The sequence below is a fragment of the Dendrobates tinctorius genome, unplaced genomic scaffold (genome assembly GCF_039654945.1).
Source record: "Dendrobates tinctorius isolate UK_male_01 unplaced genomic scaffold, ASM3965494v1 ptg000046l, whole genome shotgun sequence".
Taxonomy (NCBI): Eukaryota; Metazoa; Chordata; class Amphibia; order Anura; family Dendrobatidae; genus Dendrobates; species Dendrobates tinctorius.
The window spans coordinates 58,173,645-58,195,240 of record NW_027361714.1 but is presented as its reverse complement, the minus strand read 5'-3'; the positions used below and the strand labels follow the sequence as shown (position 1 = coordinate 58,195,240).

At 43.4% G+C, this 21,596-nt stretch overlaps 1 long non-coding RNA gene across 1 annotated transcript in view; it reads right to left on the bottom strand.

Moving 5' to 3' along the window:
• The window catches only part of LOC141089478 (uncharacterized), a 48,711-nt gene extending 28,786 nt beyond the window's left edge, over positions 1-19,925 (bottom strand). The window contains exon 1 of the long non-coding RNA XR_012232303.1: positions 16,779-19,925. This is a non-coding gene — a long non-coding RNA (uncharacterized lncRNA). The remainder of the gene's footprint in view (positions 1-16,778) is intronic.
• Between the last annotated feature and the right edge of the window lie 1,671 nt (positions 19,926-21,596).

Sequence of the window (21,596 nt, the reverse complement as noted above, 5' to 3'; positions counted from 1 at the left end):
CATGCTTAATGCGAATAAGATTATACGCCCCCTGAGGTCAAGCTTGGTAAACCAGCAAGCACCTTTAACTCTGGAGAATAGATCAGAAATCACGGGTAATGGATACTGATATTTAACAGTAATTTTGTTGAGGGCACGATAGTCAATACAAGGCCTTAATGAACCATCCTTTTTAGCCACGAAAAAAAACCCAGCACCTAAGGGTGAAGAGGATGGTCTAATATGACCCTTCTCCAATGCCTCCTTAATATAGGATCGCATAGCCTCGTGCTCGGGTACAGATAAATTGAAAAGCCGACCCTTGGGGAATTTACACCCCGGGTTCAGCTCAATTGCACAGTCATAACTCCTATGAGGAGGCAAAGACGCAGACACATTCTCACTAAATACATCATAAAAGTCAGCCAAATAGTCAGGAACATCATGCGACCGGGGAGAGGTGGAGAAAACAGGAGCATCACTAAGGGCACACCGACAACCCCAACTTGCCACAGACAAAGATTTCCAATCCAGAACTGGATTATGGATTTGCAACCAGGGAAACCCCAGAACAATGGTATCATGCAAATTATGCAACACCAAAAATCTGCAATTTTCTTGATGGTCTGGGGCGACCCGCATTACCACCTGGGTCCAAAACTGAGGTTTATTCTTCGCCAAAGGAGTAGCATCAATACCCCTCAAAGGGATAGGCGTCCGCAGAGGTGTCATAGGAAATCCACAACGTTTAGCAAAATCCAAGTCCATCAGGTTCAGAGCTGCTCCTGAATCCACAAAAGCCTTGGCGGAAAATGTGGACAGGGAGCAGATCAGAGTAATTGTCAGAAGAAACTTAGGTTGAACACCACCCACAGAAAACGTGTGTGCACAACGTTTCTCTCGTTTAGGGCAGATAGAAATAATATGCGAGGCATCTCCACAAAAAAAAACACAGCTTATTACGCCTTCTGAACTCCTGATGTTGCGCCCTAGACAAAACTCTATCACATTGCATAGGTTCAGACATTTGTTCAACAGGTGGCAACATCTCTCGTGTAGTTTTGCGTTCACGTAAACGCCGATCCACCTGAATGGCTAATGACATAGAATCGTCAAGACCAGAGGGAACAGGAAATCCCACCATAGTATCTTTTACAGTTTCTGACAAACCCTTCCGAAAGAGGGCTGCCAAGGCACCATCATTCCAGGTAGTAAGGACAGCCCACTTTCGGAATTTTTGACAGTTCAACTCTGCCGAATCTCGACCCTGGCTTAATGCCAACAGGGTCGTTTCAGCCTGATCAATAGCATTAGGTTCATCATACAACAACCCCAAGGCTTGAAAAAATGCGTTCACATTATTCAGAATAGGATCATCAGGTTTCAAAGAAAACGCCCAATCCTGGGGATCGCCGCGCAGCAAAGAGATGACAATTTTAACCTGCTGCGCGGAGTTCCCCGACGAGTTAGGCTTCAAGGCAAAAAATAATTTATAATTATTCTTGAAATTCAAGAATTTAGACCGATCCCCAAAAAACACATCAGGAGTAGGAATCTTTGGTTCAGCAGCATGAGAATGAGCAAGATAGGTGGAAATTCCCCGCACTTCAGCAGCGAGCTGCTCCACACGATCAGACAATTGCTTCATCTCCATTGAGAGAAAAATTCCCCCTACGGCCTCAGAGATATAGAGGAAAAAATATGCACACAAAAAAAAAAAAAAATATTGACAGTTTTATTTTTTTTTCCTTACAATTCTCTCCTGCTATTGAGTACCCTAGGATCTGCGGTATCGCTGGTGATTCTGTTATGATGAGTCACCGAAGGAGGAAAAAACAAAATACCAGCTAAGGCTAGTTTCACACTTGCTTTTTTTTGCAGCGCGTTTTTCCCGCAAAAAAACGCATTGAAAAAACGCATACATAAGCATACAACTGCTGCGTTTTTTTCAAGCATTTTTATGAGCATGCATGAAAAAAACGCAGCATTTTTATGCGTTTGTATGCGTTTTTAGCGCGTTTTTACCGCGTTTGCGTTTTTTTCCAACATTTTTAGGTGGCCCCTCACACTACCCAAACCATGACTTTACTAACCCTAACCCTGACCCTAACCCTAACCCTGACCCTAACCCTAACCCTGACCCTAACCCTTAACCAAATCATACTTAACCCTAACCCAAACCCTAAACCCTAACTAACCCTAACCCTAACCCTAACCCTGACCCTAACCCTAACCCTAACCCTGACCCTAACCCTTAACAAAACCATACTTAACCCTAACCCTAACCCTAACCCTAACCCTGACCCTAACCCTTAACCAAACCATACTTAACCCTAATCCTGACCCTAACCCTGACCCTAACCCTAACCCTAACCCTGACCCTAACCCTTAACAAAACCATACTTAACCCTAATCCTGACCCTAACCCTGACCCTAATCCTTAACAAAACCATACTTAACCCTAATCCTGACCCTAACCCTGACCCTAACCCTAACCCTGACCCTAACCCTTAACAAAACCATACTTAACCCTAATCCTGACCCTAACCATGACCCTAATCCTTAACAAAACCATACTTAACCCTAACCCTGACCCAAACCCCAACCCTAACCCTGACCATAACCCTAACCCTAAACCCCCTTAACTAACCCTAACTCTAACCCAAACCCCTAAATTCCATGGTTTAAAAAAAAAAACGCATATGCAAAAAAACGCATACATGAGCATGCCAGTGCGCACATATGCGCATCCATAGGCTATAATGGCCATTTTTAGCGCAAAACGTGCGCATATGTGCGCATGCGCTTTTTTGCAGGGCCAAAAAATGCAACATGCTGCGTCTGGAAAATCCCAACGCACACCCCAAAAAAACGCAGCGCATGAAAATCGCATACATGCGCTTACCAGCGCGCAGGTATGCGCACCCATGTTAAATATAGGGGAAAAAACGCATGCGCAGGTGTGCGTTTTTTCCAGCGCTAAAAAACGCAAATGTGAAACCAGCCTTAGTCCAGAAAAACCAGAGAGGTTGGCAGCTATCGGATTGCAGACCCCTGAACCTATCCACAACAACTAGCTGTAGCCATGGGGGGGTTCCTACGGTGCCCTAGACCCCTCGATCACAGCCAGAGAACTATATAGCCTAAAGACAGAAAGGGGAAAAACTAAACAGCCCCAGAGCAGACCCCAAAGCAATAGGCAGCCCCCAACATATAATGACGGTGAAGCAAGATGAAAACACTTACACAGATAGAAAGATAGGTTGAGCAAATGATGGGGATCAAGCTAACTACATAGGACAGGATACGAAAGCTGCTGTCTGCCATCCGCAAAAACCCTATCAAAATGAGCCAAACGACTGATAGGAAAAACAGGCCCTGAAGTCGCTAGGCTTCAAAAGACTATATCAGTACTCAGGTATATTCTGAAGACAGAGCCAAATATCAACGGATCAGAGACAAAAATGGAGTTCAGCTCACCCCCGGCAGGGGATGGCAGAACTCCCAAAAAAACAAGGCAAAACAAAAACAAAACTGAAGAGTACAAAGAAGAGCAGAAAAACTTTGCTTTGAGATGCAGGAATCAGACTGGTCTCTAAGAATCCAGCAGGAAAATCACCAGCCAGGAAGAAGGGCGTCGGCAGCCTTATATCCAGTCCTCAATTCCAGCCACCAAGTCATCATCTAGCTGCCCAGGTGTTTGGTAATCAGCCTCACTACCTTCCTTCACCAGATGAGGGAGTTCATCAGACCTCAATGGTGAAGGGAAAAATTAACTCACAACACTCAAAGTATGCTTTGGGTCATTATACATAAAGTGGGTAAAATAAATATTTGATACACCTACAAAGAATAGAGATGAAATCTACTATTCTGTGTACTAACTGTGTACAGTTTTGGGCACCGGTGCTCAGGAAGGATATAATGGAACTAGAGCGGGTACAAAGGAGGGCAACAAAATTAATAAAAGGGGATGGGGGAACTACAATACCCAGAGAGATTAGCAAAATTAGGATTATTTAGTCTAGAAAAAAGACGACTGAGGGGCGATCTAATAACCATGTACAGTTGTGGCCAAAAGTATTGACACCCCTGCAATTTTGTCAGATAATACTCAGTTTCTTCCTGAAAATGATTGCAAACACAAATTCTTTGTTATTATTATCTTCATTTAATTTGTCTTAAATGAAAAAACACAAAAAGAATTGTCCTAAAGCCAAATTGGATATAATTCCACACCAAACATAAAAAAGAGGGTGGACGTATTGGCACTGTTCAAAAAATCATGTGATGCTTCTCTAATTTGTGTAACTAACAGCACCTGTAACTTACCTGTGGCACCTAACAGGTGTTGGCAATAACTAAATCACACTTGCAGCCAGATGACATGGATTAAAGTTGACTCAACCTCTGTCCTGTGTCCTTTTGTGTACCACATTGAGCATGAAGAAATGAAAGAAGACCAAAGAAATGTCTGAGGACTTGGGAAACCAAATTGTGAGGAAGCATGAGCAATCTCAAGGCTACAAGTCCATCTCCAAAGACCTGAATGTTCCGGTGTCTACCATGCGCAGTGTCATCAAGAAGTTTAATGCCCATGGCACTGTGGCAATCCTCCCTAGATGTGGACAGAAAAGAAAAATTGACAAGAGATTTCAATGCAAGATTGTGCGGATGTTGGACAAAGAACCTCGACTAACATCCAAACAAGTTCAAGCTGCCCTGCAGTCCGAGGGTACAACAGTGTCAACCCGTACTATCCGTCGGCGTCTGAATGAAAAGGGACTGTATGGTAGGAGACCAAGGAAGACCCCACTTCTTACCCAGAGACATAAAAAAGCCAGGCTGGAGTTTGCCAAAACTTACCGGAAAAAGCCTAAAACGTTTTGGAAGAATGTTCTCTGCTCAGATGAGACAAAAGTAGAACTTTTTGGGCAAAGGCATCAACATACAGTTTACAGGAGAAAAAAACAGGCATTCAAAGAAAAAAAACACGGTTTCTACAGTCAAACATGGCGGAGGTTCCCTGATGTTTTGGGGTTGCTTTGATGCCTCTGGCACTGGACTGCTTGACCGTGGGCATGGCATTATGAAGTCTGAAGACTACCAACAAATTTTGCAGCATAATGTAGGGCCCAGTGTGAGAAAGCTGGGTCTCCCTCAGAGGTCATGGGTCTTCCAGCAGGACAATGACCCAAAACACACTTCAAAAAGCACTAGAAAATGGTTTGAGAGAAAGCACTGGAGACTTCTAAGGTGGCCAGCAATGAGTCCAGACCTGAATCCCATAGAACACCTGTGGAGAGATCTAAAAATGGCAGTTTGGAGAAGGCACCCTTCAGATATCAGGGACCTGGAGCAGTTTGCCAAAGAAGAATGGTGTAAAATTCCAGCAGAGCATTGTAAGAAACTCATTGATGGTTACCGGAAGCGGTTGGTGGCAGTTATTTTGGCTAAAGGTTGTGCAGCCAAGTATTAGGCTGAGGGTGCCAATACTTTTGTCTGGCCCATTTTTGGAGTTTTGTGTGAAATGATCAATGTTTTGCTTTTTGCTTCATTTTCTTTTGTGTTTTTTCATTTAAGACAAATTAAATGAAGATAATAATACCAAAGAATTTGTGTTTGCAATCATTTTCAGGAAGAAACTGAGTATTAGCTGACAAAATTACAGGGGTGTCAATACTTTTGGCCACAACTGTATAAGTATATAAGGGGACAATACAAATATCTCTCCGAGGATCTGTTTATACCAAGGAAGGTGACGGTCACAAGGGAGCATTCTTTGCATCTGGAGGAGAAAAGGTTTTTCCACCAACATAGAAGAGGATTCTGTACTGTTAGGGCAGTGAGAATCTGGAATTCCCTGCCTGAGGAGGTGGTGATGGCGAACTCAGTCGAAGGGTTCAAGAGAGGCCTGGATGTCTTCCTGGAGCGTAACAATATTGTATCTTAGTTATTGTTAGGTTCTTTAGAAGGACATAGATCTGGGGATTTATTCTGACAGAATTTTATAGGCTGAACTGGATGGACTAATGTCTTTTTTCGGCCTTACTAAGTATGTTACTATGTTACTATATAATCGTCTAATTCTGTCTGTCTGTAACGGAAATCTCGCGTCGCTGATTGGTCTCGGGATTTGGTATTTGATCAACTACCAACTAGCAAGAATTCCGGCTCTCACGGAACTGTTAGTTTTTCCTTAAAAAGCACCTGTTTGAACTAGTTACCTGTATAAAAGACACCTGTTCACACACTCCAACCTCTTCACCATGGCCAAGACCAAAGAGCTTTCTAAGGACACCAGTGACAAAATTGTAGACCTGCACAAGTCGCCTCCCGAAGAAGCAGAGCTAAACTCATGTCGGGGCAGAGGGACTCCATGGTGTGCAGCGGCAGGTCATCCTTTATTAGGTATTCAAAATACTTGTTTTGAAATTATGATAGAGGTCTATGTGTTCAAACTCTAGGAAAGGCACTGTATGCACTTTAAATGATCAGTACTTTCACACAGAGTGCACTAGACTTCCCAACTTCTTTATGCCTGCCAGTCACTTGTGATATAATCTATCCAGGATAGGGGTAGGAGTCATAATGTAATACATGCAAATCAGTTGCAGCATAAAATGTTTAAACATCACCCCATCCATCCTGTTTATTCTGTATTATAACTATCTATTATTTTGAGCTGCCCTTGAATCTCTGGCACAACCTTGGTAATTGTTCTCTCATCAATTGCAGCACCTTTCTTTGTGTATTTTTTATGTATTTTTTAAACGATTGATGTTTAACAAAAATTATATTTTTATAAAGAAACAATTTACATGCTTTTTGTTGTTACCTGGATGATACACATGGTAAAAAAAAGGTCTTAGGATAATATGCAAGCAGCTTGGTGAGAAGTCAACAACTGTTGATGCAATTATTAGAAAATGGAAGAAACACAAGATGATTGGAAATCTTCCTCGGTATGGTGTTCCATGCAAGATTTCACCTTGTGGGGTAAGGATGATTGTGAGAAAGGTCAGGAATAAGCCCATAACTACATAGGAGGACCTGGTCAATGACCTGAAGAGAGCTGAGACAACAGGCTCAAACATTACCATTAGTAATAAACTACACCGTCGTGGATTAAAATCCAGCAGGCACATAAGGTCCCTTTGCTCACGCTAGAACATGTCCAAGCCCATTTGAAGTTCACTAATGACCATCTGGATGAACCAGATAATGCATGGGAGAAGGTCATGTGGCCAGATGAGACTAAAATAGAACTTTTTGGTATCAACTCCCCTCGGTGAGTTTGGAAGAAGAAAAAGGATGAGTACAACCCCAAGAACACCATCCCAACTATAAAGAATGGTGGGGGAAATAAAATACTTTGGGGGTGCTTTTCTGCAAAGGGGACAGGGCCACTGCACCATATTGAAGGGAGAATGGATGGGGTCATGTATGACGATATTTTGGCCAACAACCTCCTTTCCCAAGTAAGAGCATTGAAGATGGGTCGTGGCTTGGTCTTCCAGCATAGTAATGACATGAAACACAGCTAGGGCAACAAAGGAGTTGCTCCATAAGAAGCATTTCAAGGTCCTAGAGTGGCCTAGCCAGCCTCCAGACCTGAACCGAATAGAAAATCTTTGGAGGGAGCTGAAACTCAATGTTGCCCAGAGACAGCCCAGAATCCTGAAAGATCTGGAGAAGATCTGCATGGAGGAGTGGGCCAAAATCTCTGCTGCAGTGTGTGCAAACTTGGTCAAGAACTACAGGAAATGTCTGACCTCTGTAATTGCAAACAAAGGTTTCTGTACGAAATCTTAAGTTCTGTTTTCCTATTGTATTAAATACTTTTCATGCAATAAAATGCAAAATAATTATGTAAATATCATACATTGTCATTTTCAGGATCTTCTTTTCCCCTCTGCATGTACAGTGTGTACAGAAAGTATTCAGACCCCTGTAAATTTTTCACTCTGTTTCATTGCAAAAAATGTCATATCTTTTCTCATTAATGTATACTCTTCACCCCATGTTGACTGAAAAAAACAGAAATGTAGAAATTTTTCCAGATTTATTAAAAAGAAAAAACTGAAACATCACATAGTCATAAGTTTTTAGACCCTTTGCCCATTATTGAGTAGAAGTACTGTATTTTCCGGCGTATAAGACGACTGGGCGTATAAGATGACCCCCTCCAACTTTTCCAGTGAAAATAGAGAATCTTCTTAACAGTCGGGGGGTCTTCTTATATGCCGTGTGTTATTTTATATGCCGGGTGCGGAGAAATCTACATATAGTGGGGGAGTGGTCCCGATGACCAAGGGAGGGGGCATCTCACAGGAGTTATCATCCCCCTTTTACCTCATTGGGGGCAGTGGTGCTATTTGTGGCTCTGTGCTGGGGTCGGCAGCTGCTCCTCTTGTGTAGCATGGGGGCTCTGTGCTGGGGATCGGTGGCGGCTCTTCTTTGTGCATCTGGGGGATGGCGGTGGCTCTATGTCCTGTGTCGGGGCTCTGCCGGCATATGCCCAAAGCCCGGAGGCCCCCGGCAGCTCCATTGCTGCGATGCGGTGGCCTCCGGGAAAATGGCCGCTGGAGCCAGCACGAGCTCAGATTCAGATCTCCTCCCGAAATCTCGGGAGATGAGATCTGAATCTGAGCTCGAGCGGGCTCCAGCAGCCATTTTCCCGGAGGCCACCGCATCGCAGCAATGGAGCTGGTGCATAAGACGACACCCGGCGTATAAGACGACCCTCGACTTTTAAAATTTTCAGGGGTTAAAAAGTCATCTTATAGGCCGGAAAATACGGTACCCTTTTGAGCTAGTACAGCCATGAGTCTTCTTGGGAATGATGCCACAAGTTTTTCACACCTGGATTTGGGGATCCTCTGCCATTCTTCCTTGCAGATCCTCTCCAGTTCTATCAGGTTGGATGGTGATCGTTGGTGGGCAGCTATTTTCAGGTCTCTCCAGAGATGCTCCAGGGGTTTTAGGTCAGGGCTCTGGCTGTACCAGTCAAGAATGGTCACATAGTTGTTCTGAAGCCACACTTTTGCTATTTTACCTGTGTACTTCGGGTCATTGTCTTGTTGGAAGGTGGACCTTCGGCCAAGTCTGAGATCGCATTCATGTTTCCTTCAAAGGCAGTTGTCCTCTTCCTGCAGCTTAAAAACACCCACATAGCATGATGCTGCCACCACTATGTTTCACTATTGGGATTGTATTGGGCAGGTGATGAGCAGTGCCTGGTTTTCTCCACACATACCGCTTAAAATTATTACCAAAAAGGTCCATCTTAGTCTCATCAGACCAGAGAATCTTATTTATCATAGTCTGGGAGTCTGGCACTGAGGAGAAGCTTCCGTCAGGCCACTTTGCAATAAAGGCCCGACAGTGGAGGGCTGCAGCGATAGTTGAGTTTGTGGAACTTTCTCCCATCTCTCTACTGCATCTGTGAAGCTCAGCCACAGTGATCTTGGGGTTCTTATTTACCTCTCTCACCAAGGCTCTTCTCCCACGATTGCTCAGTTTGGCTGGGTGGCCAGGGCTAGGAAGACTTCTGGTGGTCACAAACTTCTTCCATTTAAGGATTATGGAGTCCAATGTGCTCTTAGGAACCTTGAGTACTGCAGAAATTCTTTTGTAACCTTGGCCAGATCTGTGCCTTGCTACAATTCTGTCTGTGAGCTCCTTGGCCAGTTCCTTTGACCTCATGATTCTCATTTGGTCTGACATGCACTGTGAGCTGTGATGTCTTATATAGACAGGTATGTGCTTTTCCAAATGAAGTCCTATCAGTTTAATTAAACGCAGCTGGACTCCAATGAAGGTGTAGAACCATCTCAAGAAGGAGCACAAGGAAATGGACAGCATGTGACTTAAATATGAGTGTCTGAGCAAAAGGTCTCAATGCTTATGACCATGTGATATTTCAATTTTTCTTTAATAAATTTGCAAAAATTTGTACATGTCTGTTTTTTCAGTCAAGATGGGGTGCAGAGTGTAGATTAATGAGGAAGAAAAAAAAACTTTTTTGAATTTACCAAATGGCTACACTAAAATAAAAAGTGAAGAATGTAAAGGGGTCTGAATACTTTCCATACCCACTGTATTTGTATAGGGGAAAAGCCTGGCAGGACTGGTTTAATAGCACTTCAGGTCTTAATTTGATGTACCTGGCTAGCTTTGTCACGACACAAGCTGAAATCTATCAGAATTAGAAAGCAATCCTGCTATTTAGTGAAAAATAATATCAGCTGGTTCAACTGATAGCCTATAAAATGGTGTCTCATTACCAAGGTGCTACACAGGAAACATCTGATGATGGGTAAAGCAAATGCGCTGTTTCAAGACCCCAAAAGTCACAATTTGGTGGTCACTCGTCTGGGCTCCTTCGTACCATCCAGGACACACATGAAATTGGTCAAAATATTGGCTCAGCCATATGGTAAGTGAATGGCTAGGCTGCGATTTCCTACCGCTTCCTCTATGTAAGTGTTAGACAAGATGGCAAAGACAATATGGACCAGGTGAGCACCGAAATATGACTTGTGGTGAATTGCAAAGGGTGAGAATTATTTCTTGTATTTTTTTAAGGCGGTATAATGCATGTCAGAAATAACTCATATTCCCTGGGTAAACCATTAAGTTTCATAGAGCTAAAGCACCTATCATGTTAATAAATATACTTTGTTTCGACAGAGACTGATGCTGTTCACATTAATAGTTTATAACACTTTGTAATTGGTATAAATTAAATTACATATTTTCATGTTACAAACCCCTGATTTGGCTACATGTGACTGCCCATTGGTGCACTTTTTCATTTATTTTATTCTTATGGTTTATAGTTTCTTCTATCATACCATATTAAAAATAGTAGATATCAATTTCTAAATTAAATAAAATAGCTCAGAGCTTCCTCAATAGGATACATGTATATTAATATTCTATGTATGATTAATTGTTCTATTAACAGTTCATGGTCCACACTTCGGTGAATCAGAGGTAATAGGTTCAAATCCCATCAGAGGTATCTTCATTAATTTAGAATTATAATAGAAATTTAGAATGTATGCATGTCGACATTCATGATGAATAATTCAGATGCAGAAACAAATGAATTAATAATGGTATGATGTGCAAAATGAAAATGGCAGATCTCTTTTTTTTTAAAAAATGAAAAATGATCAAAACATTAGAGGAAAAAATAAACTGTCATTTGGAAACCTAATGTGAAAATAATCCCATTTCAATGACCTGCAGATTTAATTGCCATCACAGAGCAAAAGAAATTGTTATATATGATCCGTGCTCTCTTTACACCAAGATAAAAAAAAAAATCAATGTGAATGAGGCGCCAGGTCCATATGGGCTATGTCCAAAAGTTAATGAACTCAGTTCAGTTATTGCTATGCCCCTATACATAATTGTGAATGTAAAAGAACAAAAAGGAAAGAGCATGCTACATAAAAAGGATCACCAGAATGAAATGTACAAAATAATTTTATTAATCCAGACTACAAACAACAGTTAAAAGTCAAAACACATGACTGTACACACAACCACCAAAAATAGGGTGATGAACCCTGTCAAATAGTTTATAAATAACTAGATGGTGACCCGATTCTAACGCGTCGGGTATTCTAGAATATGTACAGTGGGGCAAAAAAGTATTTAGTCAGTCAGCAATAGTGCAAGTTCCACCACTTAAAAAGATGAGAGGCGTCTGTAATTTACATCATAGGTAGACCTCAACTATGGGAGACAAACTGAGAAAAAAAAATCCAGAAAATCACATTGTCTGTTTTTTTTTCATTTTATTTGCATATTATGGTGGAAAATAAGTATTTGGTCAGAAACAAGCAATCAAGATTTCTGGCTCTCACAGACCTGTAACTTCTTCTTTAAGAGTCTCCTCTTTCCTCCACTCATTACCTGTAGTAATGGCACCTGTTTAAACTTGTTATCAGTATAAAAAGACACCTGTGCACACCCTCAAACAGTCTGACTCCAAACTCCACTATGGTGAAGACCAAAGAGCTGTCAAAGAACACCAGAAACAAAATTGTAGCCCTGCACCAGGCTCGGAAGACTGAATCTGCAATAGCCAACCAGCTTGGAGTGAAGAAATCAACTGTGGGAGCAATAATTAGAAAATGGAAGACATACAAGACCACTGATAATCTCCCTCGATCTGGTGCTCCATGCAAAATCCCACCCCGTGGGGTCAGAATGATCACAAGAACGGTGAGCAAAAATCCCAGAACCACGCGGGGGGACCTAGTGAATGAACTGCAGAGAGCTGGGACCAATGTAACAAGGCCTACCATAAGTAACACACTACGCCACCATGGACTCAGATCCTGCAGTGCCAGACGTGTCCCACTGCTTAAGCCTGTACATGTCCGGGCCCGTCTGAAGTTTGCTAGAGAGCATTTGGATGATCCAGAGGAGTTTTGGGAGAATGTCCTATGGTCTGATGAAACCAAACTGGAACTGTTTGGTAGAAACACAACTTGTCGTGTTTGGAGGAAAAAGAATACTGAGTTGCATCCATCAAACACCATACCTACTATAAAGCATGGTGGTGGAAACATCATGCTTTGGGGCTGTTTCTCTGCAAAGGGGCCAGGACGACTGATCCGGGTACATGAAAGAATGAATGGGGCCATGTATCGTGAGATTTTGAGTGCAAACCTCCTTCCATCAGCAAGGGCATTGAATATGAAACGTGGCTGGGTCTTTCAACATGACAATAATCCAAAGCACACCGCCAGGGCAACGAAGGAGTGGCTTCGTAAGAAGCATTTCAAGGTCCTGGAGTGGCCTAGCCAGTCTCCAGATCTCAACCCTATAGAAAACCTTTGGAGGGAGTTGAAAGTCCGTGTTGCCAAGCGAAAAGCCAAAAACATCACTGCTCTAGAGGAGATCTGCATGGAGGAATGGGCCAACATACCAACAACAGTGTGTGGCAACCTTGTGAAGACTTACAGAAAACGTTTGACCTCTGTCATTGCCAACAAAGGATATATCACAAAGTATTGAGATGAAATTTTGTTTCTGACCAAATACTTATTTTCCACCATAATATGCAAATAAAATGAAAAAAAAACAGACAATGTGATTTTCTGGATTTTTTTTTCCTCAGTTTGTCTCCCATAGTTGAGGTCTATCTATGATGTAAATTACAGACGCCTCTCATCTTTTTAAGTGGTGGAACTTGCACTATTGCTGACTGACTAAATACTTTCTTGCCCCACTGTATGTAGTTTATTTAAAGGGAATCTGTTACCCCATTTTTACTCCATAAGCTGGGGCCACCGCCATCAGGGGCTTATCTACAGCATTCTGTAATGCTGTAGATAAGCCCCTGATGAAACCTGAAAAATAAGAAAAACACGTTAGATTATACTCACCCGGGGGGGGGGGGGTGTCGCGGTCTGGCGCCTCCCATCTTGATACGATGATGTCCTCCTCCTTGCCTTTCCCTCGGCTCCTGCACATGCATACTTTATCTGCCCTGTTGAGAGCAGAGTAAAGTACTGCAGTGCGCAGGCACCGGGAAAGGTCAGAGAGGTCCGGCGCCTGTGCACTGCAGTACTCTGCTCTGCCCTCAACAGGGCCTATAAAGTATGCATGCACAGGAGCCGAGGAAAAAGCAAGGAGGACGACGTCATCATATGAAGATGGGAGGCGCCGGACGGGATGGCGACACCCATCGGACCGGACCGAACACCGGGGTGAGTATAATCTATTTTTTCTTATCTTTCAGGTTTCATCGTGGGCTTATCTACAGCATTACAGAAAAAATTGACCAGATCCGACTGAAAATTATTTCCCAATCACATCATACCATGCACTGTGCTCCCTCCCCCATTATATCTAGCACACTCTCTGATTTTGAACCAGTCACAGAAGTAGTAAGCAGGCTCCTTGCATCCTCTCGCCCAACCACTTGCACCAGTGACCCATTTCCGTCACATCTCCTCCAGTCCCTTTCCCCTGCTGTCACCACCCACCTAACTAAAATATTTAACCTCTCTCTCTTCCGATATCTTTCCCTCCTCATTTAAGCATGCCATCATACATCCACTACTTAATAAACCATCCCTCAACCAAAACTGTGCCGCTAACTATAGACCTATTTCTAATCTTCCCTTCATCTCTAAACTCCTGGAATGCCTGGTCCACTCCCATCTTATCCGCTATCTCTTCGATAACTCTCTTCTCGACCCTCTCCAATCCGGTTTCCGCTCTTTACACTCTACTGAAACTGCCCTCACTAAAGTCTCTAATGATCTACTAACAGCTAAATCAAATGGTCATTACTCCATGCTAATTCTCTTGGATCTCTCTGCAGCATTCGACACTGTGGATCATCAGCTCCTCACTATGCTCCGCTCCATTGGCCTCAAGGACACCGTTCTCTCCTGGCTCTCCTCCTATCTCTCTGACCACTCCTTTACTGTATCTTTTGCTGGTTCCTCCTCCTCTCATCTTCCCTTAACTGTTGGGGTTCCTCAAGGATCAGTCCTAGGCCCCCTCCTCTTCTCTTTGTACACTGTCCCTACTGGTCAAACAATCAGTAGATTTGGTTTCCAGTATCATCTCTATGCTGATGATACCCAACTTCTTCTCCTGACATCACGCCTGCCTTTCTAGAAAACACCAGCGATTGTCTAAACGCTGTGTCTAACATCATGTCCTCACTATATCTGAAACTGAACCTGTCAAAGATTGAACTCCTTGTGTTTCTTCCCGCTACTAATGTACCTATACCTGACATTGCCATTTCCGTGTGTGGTTTCACTATTACTCCCCTGCAACATGCCTGCTGTCTTGAGGTCATACTTGACTCTGAGCTTTCCTTTGCCCCCCACATCCGATCACTGGCTTGCTGTTGTTATCTGCACCTCAAAAACATTTCTAGAATTCAACCTTTTCTTACTTTTGACTCCGCAAAACCTCTTACTGTTTCTCTTAAGGGCCTGTCACACTAAGCGATATCGCTAGCAATATCGCTATAACGTCACTGGTTTTTGTGATGTTATAGCGATATTGCTATGTCTGATACTTACCTCCGACCGCTCCCCGCTGGTTATCGCTGATTGCGCGAGAATGTCCTGGACCGTTTCTCGTCGTGGGCTTCCTGCTGTGACGACGAGCGACGCGTGGACGCGGGCGGGAGGACGTCAGGATCGCCTGATCTGACAGGTAAGTAGCGACCCCTGACCCCTGCGATGTCGCTGGTGAGATCTGCCTGTGTGGCAGCTCACTAGCGACCACTTAGCGATGTACCAGCGATCCTGACCGTGTCATATCGCTGGTCGGGATCGCTGATACATCGCCAAGTGTGACAGTACCTTTATTCATTCTCGTCTCGACTATTGTAACTCTTTTCTAATCAGTCTCCATCTTAACAAACTCTCCCCTCTCCAATCTGTCTTGAATGCTGCAGCCAGGATCATATTCCTCGCCAATCGTTACACCGATGCCTCTTCCTTGTGCCAGTCATTACACAGGCTACCCATCCACTCCAGAATCCAGTACAAACTTATTACCCTCACCCACAAAGCTCTCCATGGCTCAGCACCATCATACATCTCCTCCCTTGTTTCAGTATACCACCCTACCTGCACCCTCCGTTCTGTTGACCTGAGGTTAGCATCCTCAAAAATCAGAACCTCCCACTCCCGTCTCCAAGACTATACATGTGCTGCACCAATTCTTTGGAATGCACTTCCCAGGTCAATACGATTAGTCCCCAATCCCTATAATTTTAAGCGTGCCCTGAAAACGCATTTATTCAGACTGGCCTACCGCCTCAACACATTAACCTAATCTATCCCTGTGTGGCACAGTCAAAAGTTTTACCATAACCAGGTTCCCCGCATCATATTCCCACATGCTTTATGCATCTATTAGCCCTCTGTGTCTGTACTGTTACCCACTTAACATTATGGCTGGTCCATACAATCAGGGGAATTGTTACCACCCACCTTTCGTGTCTACATTTTCCTGATAGATTGTAAGCTTGCGAGCAGGGCCCTCATTCCTCTTGGTATCTTATGATGTATGTGATTATTGTTATGCTGTAATGTCTATCGTCTGTAAAAGTTGCGTTGTTCCCCTGTATGGCAGTTTTTTTCTGAAAGTCCTTAAGATACAACTGTAATTTGCAGCATCTGCCAAACCAAGCTAAGAAGAGGCAAGAACACTACCAACCTGCGCACCACCAGCATGTTAAAGCACATGGCAACTAAGCACCCTAGTAGGTGGGCAGAACACCTGAGTACAAAATCTGTTTCTGAGGGTGAAAGACTGTGTTGCGGCCTTCCCAATCTACTGTCCATGAAGCAGGCGCTGATGCCTCCTGCACACAACCTGCAGTTGCACAGACACAACAATCAGCAACCACGTCTAATTCATTTTCCTAGTGCAGCATTCAGTTGTACCTGCCCCAGACGTTTAACAGAAAGCAGAAATATCCACCCACAGGTCCAAATGCTAAACACCCACATTGCCAGATTGCTAGCCCTGGAAATGTTGCCTTTTCGGCTTGTGGGAACTGAGTCTTTCCATGACCTCTTGGCGGTGGCAGCCCCACAGTACTCGATTCCCAGCCGCCATGTTACACAATATCAGCCGTGATCTGGCCAACGCAGTCACAAGGAAGGTCCACCTAATCACAGACAAGTGAACAAGTTCTTGTGAACAGGGATGCTACATTTCCTTGACGGCACACTGGGTGAACTTGGTGGAGTCTGGGACAGAGTCAGACGCTAGGACATCACACATCTTACCCACAACAAGAATAGCAGGCCCAACTTCCATCAGGGTTTCAGTCTCTTCGTATTCCAGGTCCCATCTCTCTTCTTCCTCCTCCTCCTTATGCTCAGTGGAACTAGTCTCCCCATCACTCCCCAGCTGGGTAGTCTGCAGCACTGCCTTGGCGAAGCGACAGCACGTTCTGCTGAAGCTCATCTGTTTAGGTGATAAGCTCAACGCATCAGAGCTGTTGAAAGGGATAAAAGAACAGACCAATCAGTGGCTGTCCCCACTGAACCTCCAACCAGGACTGGTTGTGTGCGATAATGGACGTAACTTGGTGGCAGCTTTAAAGCTCGGAAAGCTGGTACACATTCCATGCATGGCCCACATGCTGAACTTGATTGCACAATGGTTTTTAAAAACATACCCTGACTTGCTGGACCTAATTGCCAAGGTACGCTGTGTCAGCACACATTTCCAAAAGTCATCTTAGGCTTTCGCCGGTATAACTTCGCTGCAGCAGCGCTTTAATTTGCCTTGTCACCAACTGATTTGTGACGTGCCTACACACTGGAATTCAACCTTTCATATGCTGTCAAGGCTTAGTGAGTAGCAGAGGGCAGTGTCTGAATTCCAGCTTCTCAATACCCATCAGAGTAACACTCAACTCCCACACATAACTGCTGAGTGGGTATGGACCGCTGACATACGTGAGATTCTTCAAAACTTTGAATACTGCACCAAGATGGTAAGCACTGATGACGCTATTATCAGCGTAACCTTCCACTGCTCTATTAAAGTGTTCGCTGCAGAATCTCAAAGAGGAAGCTTTGAATGCAGAGCAGCTGGCTATTGAGCAAGATTGAGGAAGGTTGAGCAAGGTTGAGGAGGTAAAAGTGGCTGGATCCCTAGGCAGTAGCGACCATGCTATTTTAGAATTTTAGATAACTAGAGGAGGAAGACCTGTGAAGACAGACGTCAAGGTTAGATTTCAGAAAGGCAGATTTTAAGGGTTTCAGAAAGAGAATTGGAGGGATCCAATGGCTGGATATCCTTAAAGACAAAAATGTCAAGGAAGGATGGGAAATCTTGAAAAATGAAATTCTCAAAGCACAATTGTTAACAATTCCAAAAAGAGAGAAGAATGGGAAACATTTAAGGAAACCAGGATGGATGAACACAGAACTTAAGCACATGCTAAAAAGGAAGAAAGAAATGTTTATAAAATGGAAAGAGGGAGGCATATCTAAAGAAGAATATAATGCTATCTGCAGAACCTGTAGGGCACGAATCAGATTATCTAAAGCTGACAATGAATTGAGGCTTGCAAGAGACATCAAAAGCAATAATAAAGGATTTTGGGGATAGGTCAAAAGTAAAAGAAAAGTCAAAGATGCTATAGGATTTTTACATGATGAAAAGGATGAAATGGTAAGACAGGATGTTGAGAAGGCCGAACTTTTAAATTCCTATTTTGCATCTGTTTTTGCTCAGAAAGGAAATGTAACATCAACTGTTCTTCACTGTCCTATAAAGGGAAAAGAAGAATCCAGGGTATCTATAAACAGAAATATAGTGAGGAAACACTTAGCTAACCTAAATGAATTCAAGTCTCCAGGTCCAGATGAATTACACCCCAGAGTACTGAAGGAGATAGCAGAAGAAATTTTTGAACCCCTCTACATAATCTTTGAAAATTCTTGCAGAACAGGAGAAGTCCCAGAAGACTGAAGAAGAGCAAATGTTGTTCCTATCTTCAAAAAGGGGAAGGTGGACCCAGGCAACTATAGGCCGGTGAGTCTGACTTCTATACCAGGAAAGATCTTTGAACAAATTATTAAACAACATGTATGTCAGTACCTGGATAAGAATGGAGTGATTAAACAGAGTCAGCATGAGTTTGTAACTAATAAGTCATGTCAGACTAACTTAATTTCCTTCTATGACGGAATCACTGATTGGGTGGATATAGTACATTTTGACTTCAGCAAAGCATTTGACAAAGTATCTCACACAATCCTTATTGAAAAAATGACTAGGTATGGAATGGACAAGGCAACTGTTAGGTGGATTCATAACTGGCTTAGTGATCGGACCCAAAGAGTGGTCGTAAATGGCTGCACATCCAGTTGGAAGAGTGTCTCAAGTGGGGTACCACAGGGCTCTGTCCTGGGCCCTGTATTGTTCAACATCTTTATCAACGATTTAGATGAAGGAATAGAGGGTAAACTGATTAAATTTGCTGATGACACAAAGCTAGGAGTTAGTATGGGAGGAAAATGTTCTCCAGCTTTGGCTAATCTAATAGTGGCCGTATGGGAGGAAAAGTATATTTTCTGCAGCCATAATCCATTCTACAATAACATACAATCATATGTCTTGATTTGGAAGGGGGACAAGATGGGAATCACAGATTTCATGAATTATATTAATGGGAATTAATTCAATGTTTCTTTCACTTTTTTGTGTCATAATTTTCTATAATCTTGATGTTACTTTGCTTGTAAACATGGATACTAACAAGGTTCAAGTTGCTCCCTTTAGAAAACCTACTGACACTAATTCTGTATTGCAGGCTCTCTCGTCATCCCAAACATGTGGTGCAAAATATACCACTAGGTGAATTGATCAGACTCAAGAGAAACTGCAGTTCAGAAGTAACCTTTGTCAATGAGGCTAATCTGGCAGCTGCCAGATTCAGAGACCGTGGATATTCTAACTGGATGATGACCAAGGCAGAAAGAGTGGTTAATGCGATTGATCATACATCTCATTTAGATGATTCTGTTTCCTCACTGGGTAATGTTAGCAAAAGTGGAAAAAATAAAAATAAAAGAAATAAATTAGGTCCAAAAAAACCTAACAGAATAACTCTATTGTGAATTTTTCTACCACATACAGCCCCCAGTATAAAGATGTTATGGATATAATTAAAAGATATATACCAATTCTACATAATGAAGGCAAATTGGATCAAATCTTTAGTAATACTCAGGTCAGGTATGTTGCTAGAAGGGCACCAACATTGAGTGATATTTTATCTCCGAGGTTTTTTTCAATAAATGGTAAAATAAGAACTGACACCTGGTTGACATACAGGGGTTTATTCAGGTGAAGGCATCACTCATGCAAAGTTTGTAATTTTGCTTCTAAAACCGATAAATTTAGGTCTTGCACTACAGGTATTTTATATCCTATAAAAACGCACATGAATTGCAATTCTGAAGGTGTTGTGTACCTAATAGAATGCGTTTCCTGCAGAGGCGTAGCTAGGGTTTTGGTTCGGGGGGGGGCGAAACTTCTGAGTGGGCCCCTAAACAGAGAGCCTCAGAAGATGACCGCGCTGTTGCCAAAAAAAAAAAATATATATATATATATATATATTATATATACACACACACACACACACGATATTTCCATAATTGCGGCGTCAGCGCGGCCCCCCAGTGTGAGCCGCAATAATGATGGACACACAGCGGGTGCGCAATGACCTCACTTTATCGCGACCCCGCTGTGTGTCGCCTGACTGCAGCGCAGCTCCTGACATCAGAGCAGAGCCACCGCCGAAATCAGTGTGGGAGCGAGGAGGAGAGGTGAGTATAGTTTTTTTTTATTTATATAGTGAGTCCTGTTGCATGATTATGATACCCCGTATGGGGGGGGCAGCATGATATACACTATGAGGAGGGGGCAGCATGATACCCCATATAATGGGGGCAGCATGATACCCCGTATGAGGGGGGTAGTATGATACCCCATATGAGGGGGGAACAGCAGGATACTCCGTATGATGGGGGGTAGTATGATACCCCTCATGAGGGGGGGGCAGCATGATACCACATATAAGGAAGGGCAGCATGATACCCTATGAGGGGGCTGCATTATATTCTGAAGGGGCTACATTATATTCTTTGGGGGGCTGTATTATACCATATGAAGGGGGCTACATTATAGAGAAAGAAAGAACAGAGAGAGAGGAAAGAAAGAACAGAGAGAAAGAAAGATTAGAGAGAAAGAGAGAGGGGAAAGAAAGAACAGAGCAAAAGAAAGAACAGAGAGGAAGAAAGAACAGAGAGGAAGAAAGAACAGAGAGGAAGAAAGAACAGAGAGAAAGAAAGAACAGAGAGAGAGAAACAGAAAAAAAGGAAGATTCTATAAAGATACTATAGCAGCCTGACTCCCATTGTAATGGCCACCTGAGCCTCCTGGTGCAGGACATACCATGATCCGCTCACATGGCTGAAATCCCCAAGTCCAAGGCGATCCCACTGTCCTCACTGTTGGAGGAGACAGTGATGGATCTGAAGCATTCCTTGAAGTGCCTCCATGGTTCCATCACAATCTGCTCCCGAAATTACCTCATTTCTGGTCAGCTTCCAGCACGTCACTTCCGGTGGAACGTCACGTGCGAATTTTAAAGTGCTCCTCGGGGCTCTGCTATGTACTCCTGTGTTCGCGGGAAAAGTAAGCTCCCGACTGGGACAGACTCGCTCTCAAAATCGACGGTTGGGAGGTATGAATGCACCTCGTACACACACGCGGCTCCGCACACCTCGTACACACGCGGCTCCGCTCCGTACACCTCGTACACACGCTGCTCCGCTCCGTACACCTCGTACACACGCGGCTCTGCTATATGCACCCTGTAAACCTCTCCTGACCCCACACAAATTTCCCCTCATCCAGCACGATGACAACCAGCACAGTAGAGTCCTACACACACTGATGCCCCTGATCATGTGACCTCGACTCCTCCCCTCCTGTGACCTCATCACAGATCCTGTGGCCGAGAAGAGAACATATTGGCAGAGCAGGGAGATGATCGATTCTCCCTGCTCTGCTGCAGATAC